The sequence below is a fragment of the Gracilinanus agilis genome, chromosome 3 (assembly GCF_016433145.1).
Source record: "Gracilinanus agilis isolate LMUSP501 chromosome 3, AgileGrace, whole genome shotgun sequence".
Taxonomy (NCBI): domain Eukaryota; kingdom Metazoa; phylum Chordata; class Mammalia; order Didelphimorphia; family Didelphidae; genus Gracilinanus; species Gracilinanus agilis.
The window spans coordinates 12,821,434-12,829,642 of NC_058132.1; positions in this window are offsets into that span (position 1 = coordinate 12,821,434).

An 8,209-nucleotide genomic window follows, 5' to 3' on the forward strand; every position below is an offset into this window, starting at 1 on the left:
TGAGTTAAAGGCAGGTCCTTACTCAGACTCCATCTCTGCCTCCCTTCCCCCACCTGAGGTTCCTGAGACAACTGTTAGGGCTTCCTTTGAACCACTTTCCTGACACATCAACCTTTAAAGATAATAAACCCTTTTGTTGTTTCAACAGACTTATTAGTATAATTGGTCAGTTAGTTATTTAAGAGAGGGAAGAAGAGGGAAAGAACTAACATACTCTGGGTTTGAAGGGAAGCCAGTTATCCATCTTGGAGGAAGGTGTAACTTCAAAACAAGTCCCTTCCTGTGAAATTAACTAAAGCCCGTTTGTTAATTTCAGTCTAGTCTGTTTCCCTCAGCCTGTGTTTGAGTCTAAGTCCCAGTCTGTAAAGCCTGATGTTTGTCTGTTTAGTTTAATTTCTCCTCTCCCTGAAGATTTAATTCCTTCAGTGTTAAACTCCTGACTTCAGCCCTATTTATATCCTGAATCTCCTTATTCCAGCCTACCTGTAACCTAGATTTACTATCTTAATAAATCCCTGACAACCTCCTTTCAAATTCCCTTGTACCACACACCTTTCCTCAAATTACCCCCATTACAGGGCATGGCAGTAAACCTAACCCCACTGGTGGTGCTGAGTGCACAAATGGACCTGTGCATGGTCTTCCCTTGGAAATCCTACAAGAAACTGAGGAGTCAATCACCCACAGAGGTGTGGCAGAAACGGATCTAAGTTGTCCTAAAATAAGCAGATGCCCCTCCACATATCCCAAACTTGGCCCTCACTTACTCCTGGAGGCTTCACATAGATCAGGGGGGAAGAATTCTTTGATCTACTCACTATCTATCACACTTCATGCCTGGGGAAGAGATCAAAGAGTTGCATTTGAAATGAATGTAAACTGAGGCAATTCTTCCAGCAAGATAACATTTATTAACAGGATCATGCTCCCTGTCAATAAACTGGTCAATGGCTTGCCTCCATTTACATCAAATACCCCAAGCAAATGAATTCCCCGCGAGTAGGTTTGGGGGAGAACAGAGAAAAAGGACAGAACAGGGTAAATGACATCATGGGACTAGGGACCACATGAGTGCTTACAAAGGCGAAGCATAGATATGATGAGATTGGTTGGAAATTTGGTAATGAGGGATAGGAAACACCCTTATCCCTGATTCTCTTATGAGACTAAGTGCTCAGTGTCTGAGTCTAGGTACAAGATAACAGGTTAGACACTTGGACAGCAAATCAGATGTCCTTGAAGATTGGTTGATGGCGTAAGGACCCTCTTCTGCTTACTTGCATACCCCAACATCAGTTAAATTCCTTGTGGTGGGAAAGCTGCTTTTTTTTTTAAACCCTTAACTTCTGTGTATTGGCTCCTAGGTGGAAGAGTGGTAAGGGTGGGCCATGGGGGTCAAGTGACTTGCCCAGGGTCACACAGCTGGGAAGTGTCTGAGGCCAGATTTGAACCTAGGACCTCCTGTCTCTAGGCCTGACTCTCAATCCACTGAGCTACCCAGCTGCCCCCCTGGGAAAGCTGCATTTTTAAAGGTCAAGCCCAAGATTTTTCACTGTTATTTCCCCCAAAATGCATGACTGGAATGTTCAGATTTCTCCCCACCCAGGCTTAAGCTTCACACATCCCCGGGAGTCTTCTGGGAAATGATGGGAATGTCCTTCCACCTCATCAGACCCTTTATAAGCCAGCTGAATTTTGCAATAAATTCAGACACACAGAGATGACTAAAGCAGTTACAGGGCAAAAGTAATTAGAGAACATTAGCAAATATAAGTCAGTCAATTAATTCTAAATATAATCAATAAAAAATTATACAGAATCAATATTGATTATTTTAAATGAAATAGGGAAAGGATTCATATATACAGAAACATTTGTAAGAATTCTTTTGTGTAGTGGCCAAGAATTGGAAACTGAGGCAATGTCCATCAATTGAGAAATGACTGAACAATTATGATTTCTGAGTTTGACAGAATACTACTGTGCTATCAAAAAATGAAGAAGGGGATGGTTTCAGACAAACCAGGGAAGACTTGTAAAAGCTGATAGAACGCATGGTTAAACAGTAGCAGAAGGATAGTGTATATAAAAAGAGCAGCATTGTAAAGATCATCAACTTTGGAAGAGTTTATAGCTCTAATCACCATAAAGACAGACCACATTTCCAAAGGACTCAGAACCAATCGTGCTATCCACCTCCACATAGAGGAGTGATGGAACCATATTGCAAATTAAATCATAAACACTTTTCTTTCATTATTTCTGTCTTCTAGCTTTCTTTTTTGGACATGGCTAAAATGGGGATTTATTTTACATGACCATAGATATTGGTAATTTATTTTATTTTTCTCTCTATTTTTCTTATGGTTGCTGAAGGGGTAGGTGATAGAGGAAAAACTCCTTTGATTTCCTTTCCCCATCTGCGAAATGGGTATGACAACACCTGCCTGACAAGGTTGTTGTTAGATACAAGTCAAATCCTATGGTTAAAGGGACTGTAGCAAAGCTTAAAGTTCCATGGAAATACTGACTGTGTCTGGGAAAAGGATGAGGCAAATGAGCCATCGTTGGGCATTATTATACTTTGAAATGACATTTAAGAGTCATGGCTTGTATATTTTTCTTTGAAATGGTCATGGCCCTTTTCAGAAGACACATCTTCAGTCCCAGTTACACTCATTCTGGCTATTGCCTCAGCTGCCTACAAATGAAGGTGACACACTTCTTTAACCAAATCCTGTAGCCTACTGATTCCCTTGAATATCAATATATCTAAGCCCTTGGGAAGAGTTTATCATCACGCAGTCAGATCTTCACTGTTATTCTAACAGGGCACCAATAGCCCTTATCAATATCTATTCCAATCCCAGGCTGAGGAACTAGAAAGGTTATCTACACATATAACTTTTCAGTGGTTCCCTGTCTGGGCAACTGTTAAAAGGGGGATAGCTGACAGGCTCAGTTTAGCAAGCCTGTCAGGAGAGGAGAGGCAAAGCCTTTTGCCAGCAGCACCTACACAGAGGCTGTGGGTGAGAGTGTGCTCTCTCCCACCAAATACAATCCAATCTTCAGAGCCTCTATTTTCCATCCTCCTTCTTATAACAGAAGACACCTAACTGATTTGAGAAGATGGACAATCCAATGGATTCGATTTCACCCAGTTCAGAAAGAGGGGATGTCCTTGAGCTGAGGAAATAGGGAGAGAGCAGCTGAAGAAGGCTTCAAGGAAGGGAGGGAAATGTTTAGAATAGCTACCATGGCACCTGGGTTAATGAATCAAATACAAGTTGTAAAAGGATTTGTAAATGCTTCAAAATTTAATAAGATCAAAATGAATATTTTTCCCAATTCACCATGATATTTTCCATGTAGTTTTGTTCATATATTGACAATATTTGACTGTAATCTCTAATGCTAATCCCTTTTCTTCTTTCTTTTCACAGTCCAACTTGCTGGGAAAAAAACAATGTACAGTACACACCTCCACTGTGTGAACCGGGCAACTATGTTTGAGCTCACTCATAGACAAGGTGTAGAGAGAAAAGAAGTTGTGGAAATGAGAGACAAGGAAGGAGAACTAGCAAAAGAGAAGGAGTCCAGAAGGCAGTCTGAAGATAATGAATCAGGGCCAGTTTCTTCATTGTGGTCTACCTCAGTTTTCTCACCTCTCAAATGGGGATCATAGAATCTCCTACCTCAGAAGGTTGTTTGGAGGATGAAATGAGATAATACTGAAGAATACTTAGCCCAGTGCCAGCCACTGGCATCTATTAAATTTGTGCTTAATAAATACTTCCTTTTCCCCTTCTTTCTTCCTCCTTTTATTTCTTCTTTCCTTCCTTCCTTCCTTCTCTGGCTAAAATTATGAATTCTTTGTAGGAAAAATTATTATTGACATCATTGTTTAAACAAAGTTTTGCATGGTAAGAAACCAGGGTAGCTTAATGGGTCACTTAGAACCCCAGTTCATGCAGATCCTAGAAAACTTCAGCACACCCAAACAATTAATGCTTGGAATTTCTAGGTATACTATGCAGTTCCCTGAGAAATACATTTTAATTAATCTTTATGAACCTTAATTCAGCCATGTGCCTTATTTAGAATCTCATTATGTTCCAACCAATCAGATGACTGTTTCATTATCCTTTTGTTTGAAATCTCTATAATATGTAACTGCTAGAAACTTTGCAGGGAACTAACCATCGATTTAGATTCTCCCCCTCCTGGATGACAATATATTTCTTCCTAAATTTCTTTGGTTTGGGGTTTTGTTCTCAGTCAATTAATGGCATTGGGGCCAAGTGGGTGGCTTTGAGGATTGAAAGCCAGACCCAGAGACAGGTCCTGTGTTTAAATTTGGCCTCAGAAACTTTCTAGGTGTGTGACCTTGGGCAAGTCATTTAATCCCCTTTGCCTAGCCCTTATCACTCTTCTACCTTAGAACCAATACCCAGTATTGATTCTAAGATGGAAGGTAAAGATTTAAAAAAAATAATGGCATCAGTTGGCTGGTTGTTTGGTTGTTTTCCTTTGGACTCAAAAAAGGCCTAAATGATTGTGTAGTGTAGTGATTAAAATTGTCTCCAGAGACTGAATTATGGGTAGGAATATAAGTTTTTGATCATATCAGGTTTATTGGTTAGACCAACATCATAACTGATAAAGTGATATAGGTCTCCATGGCCTGATAAATAGATTTTTTAGGAGCTCATTATTCAGCTCCTCCCTTGACCATCCCAAGACATCTTTAACTGGTGATAGCTAATTAAGAGGTGATCCTTAAACCTATCCATTCCTTCCCATCCCCACAGTTAGACAGTCATGTCTACAGGAAAAGAACCCATGTTGCCTTTGTTTATTAACCAAATTCTGTTAAAAAGGAAGACATTCTTTGGAATTCCCAAGGACAAAGAAAATACAAACAGTAGCACACTAGATAGTATCTCTGATCAAGATCTCAGACAGTGGAATACACAATAATTCTCCCTACTATATATGAATTAATAGTCATATGAAAAATAAATTCTCACAACGGATGTGTTTTGATTTAGGAATAAATTGGACTTAAGTGAGGCAGAGTTGCACAGAATCATCAGCCTCCTCTCTCTTCCAGAGTATGAAAAGAGAATTCTTTATTCTATTGTCTATCCTGAGTTAACATTAACTTAAGTACCCCTACTTAGTACTGTGTAATTAGAATCTGTTGCCCTAAAAACTGCTGATTCCCAGCAAAACTGTGATTCCCAAAACCCCACTCACTTCCTGTCATTACATGCTGACATAGACAGGATATAAATTGGGTGGAGGTCTGTCTCTCTGGCCTGTCTTTCCTGCCTGTTGCAGCTTTGGTAGAGTAGGGATTTTGAGCAGATAGAAAAACTTAGTCACATGGTTCTATTTTGATAATAAACTTTATAAAACATGATACTTGAAACATTGGGCATTAAATTAAATCCTACAGTACCTCACTAGTATGAAAACAGGATTAGCTCCCCCTTGTCTACTCTTGAATTGAATCAACAAAAGATTAAACACCCTACTTAGTACTAGGTGAGAAGCTAGCAAGGTACTTAGAGAATTCACACCCTTAGAAATTCAATCAGCTGGGAATCTGTGAATCATTTTGATGAGAACTTAACCTTCAGAAGGTGAGAAGTTGATCCTACAGACACTGCCCCCTGGGCAGTGCTAGACAATTTGGAATCTGTGATTGGTCCCTGGCTTTTATGTGGACTCTGACTCTTGGATTACTTTGTTGGATAAGTAAAAGGCTGTCCCCTTTCCTAGCTTCTAGATAGACTAGTTTCCATCTTGGAGGAAGCCTCATGGTTACTCGTGTTATAATGAAAATATGGAATTCTTGATACTACTATTATGCTTCTAGGGGATATTGGTTAGGGAAGCTGTGTCTTTGTATTCTCCTAGGTAGCTGGTGACTGAGGAACACCAACTCAGCCACCTTAGCTTGATGGTGCCAGAAGCCATCCAGGCTGTGAGGTTTAGCATGGCTACTCACAAGCTCTGACAATCCAGCCCAGAAGGTTGTCAGGAGGATGGAAATTCCACACTCAGTTTACCCCATGTGATTCTTTTTACAGTGACATTCACTTGCATTGAACTTATTGCAATCAATATCCTTATCCGGCTCAAAGGAGACACAGAAAAACAATGCAGGTTCATGGCAAGGACAATCACACTCACAGACTACTCACTATCCCAAAATAAACCCCTGTACAACCCCCTAGAATAGAGACATTTCCCCTAGAATCAGCCCAGCAAAAAACCAGCAGTTAGTGAGTTAATGCAAGTTTCTCAAGTTCCCAGCAAGAAAATACCTGGCCTGGCTTTCTTCCCAAACTCTCACAGACCAAAGAAACAGTGAAACACAAGAAAAATAAGGGAATGACAAATTAGCACAGAATCTTCCTACCAGAAGTACATTCTTATTAAGCCTATAGCAGAAAGAACAGCATTGGAACAAAATTTGGACCAGACTGATATTATTGTATCTTATTGGATGTAATCAACTACCATAACTATCTCCTTGATTTATGATGGGAATGAATAGTATAACGTAACTATATACATGATTTAATTAGTTAAAATATAATTAACTATTATGCTTAGCTAGGAACTGACATTCTAATACCTGTTATGAGTAAGATGAGATTAGCTAGTTATTAGGAATTAAGATGTACCTAGCAGGAAGGAGCTGGAGCTGGGAATTCCAGGTTGGAATGAAGGAGGAGGAAGTCTGTCTGTGCTCTGAGTGTGGACTCCATTAGTGGTGGGCAAAACTGTTGCCAGCCTGGGAGACCTCAGAGCAAAGGACACCCTGCTTCCTGATTTCCCCTGGGATCCTGAGTGTGGCAGCTAGCAAAAAGGACAAATCTACAAAACCAAGAGAGGAGGAGAAGTTTGAAAACTGGAGGACAGTGCTTCAAGCAGAACCTTCTCTACTTGGTACCTGAGATCATCTTGACTCCTGGCATCCAGAGATCATCAGTGGATTGCAGTGAGAATCCCAAAGCCACAAAAGCCCCAGCTGTACTCAAGCCTAGCAGGTTCCAGGTCTGAGGCAGAAACCCAGAGACTCCATGTACAGCTCCTTGGGCCCTGTTAGTTTAGATCACTTAGATAAGAGTAGAATAAGTCCTCCCATTGCCCTGTGGTTTTATCCTTTAGATTTTTAGTATAGAAATTCTTTCCCACCTTTTAGTCTAACATAATTAAAGCTGTTAAGTCCCTTTAACCTTGTTAGCCTGTTACTATACTCTGGTCTAGTGGCAGCTGGGTGACAGTTAAGATCAACTGTCATTCCTGTGGAGAGCCAGTAAAACTCTGGTCTCTTCACTCTGGTCCAGTCTCTCATAAATCCTAGAGGGTGTTCCCACAAACTACTTAGTTTATTGTAATATCCCTGGTGACCGTATTACCTTACTTATATTTTCCTATATACCTTACGGATGGCTGAAAAGAATAAATGAGGCAAAGAAGGCAAAAGATGATCTACAAAGAAAATCAGACCAGAAAAAAAGGATGACCAAAAAGCAAGGGATGAAATTAAGTCTTTTTAAATCACAATTAAAATCCCATGTATTACAAAAAGTCTTTACCAACCCATTTTAAATCTACTGTCTTTACTCTCTATGAATTATTTCCATTTTGTGTCCTCTTTGTACTTTACTGCATATATATTTGTATGCTGCCTCCTCCCCTGTTACTTTGTGAGCTCTTTGAAGTCAAGGATCGTCTTTTGTTTCTTTATTCCAAGCACGTTAGCAAGGTGCTTGTTCCATAGTTATTGTTGTCCTTCATTCTGGAAGAGGGCCAAAATGGAGTCACTGGTGGTGATATCTTCTGCCTGGACCTTAAAATGAATTTAAGTGAGACAGAATCGCACGAATTCTTTGGCCTCCTTCTCTTCCAGAGTCATTGAAGTCCAGAGTCAAGGCCAGTGACCCAGGATGCAATAGATGATCATGGCTTCTTCTATGTCTCACCAGGCTCCAAGTACTCCTGCTTCAGCCACCTTCATGACCACTGGAAAAAAATGTGTTTTTGTCCACTTTCATCCATCTGTTCTGCCAGAGAAGGTCTTCACATGCCTGAGGTAGACACCCCTGCTAACTCACCAAGGATTTGAGGCCTGTTAGTTACCTTCAACCTGGTTTAAGTCTGCCCATCCAGACAATTTTATATATCTATC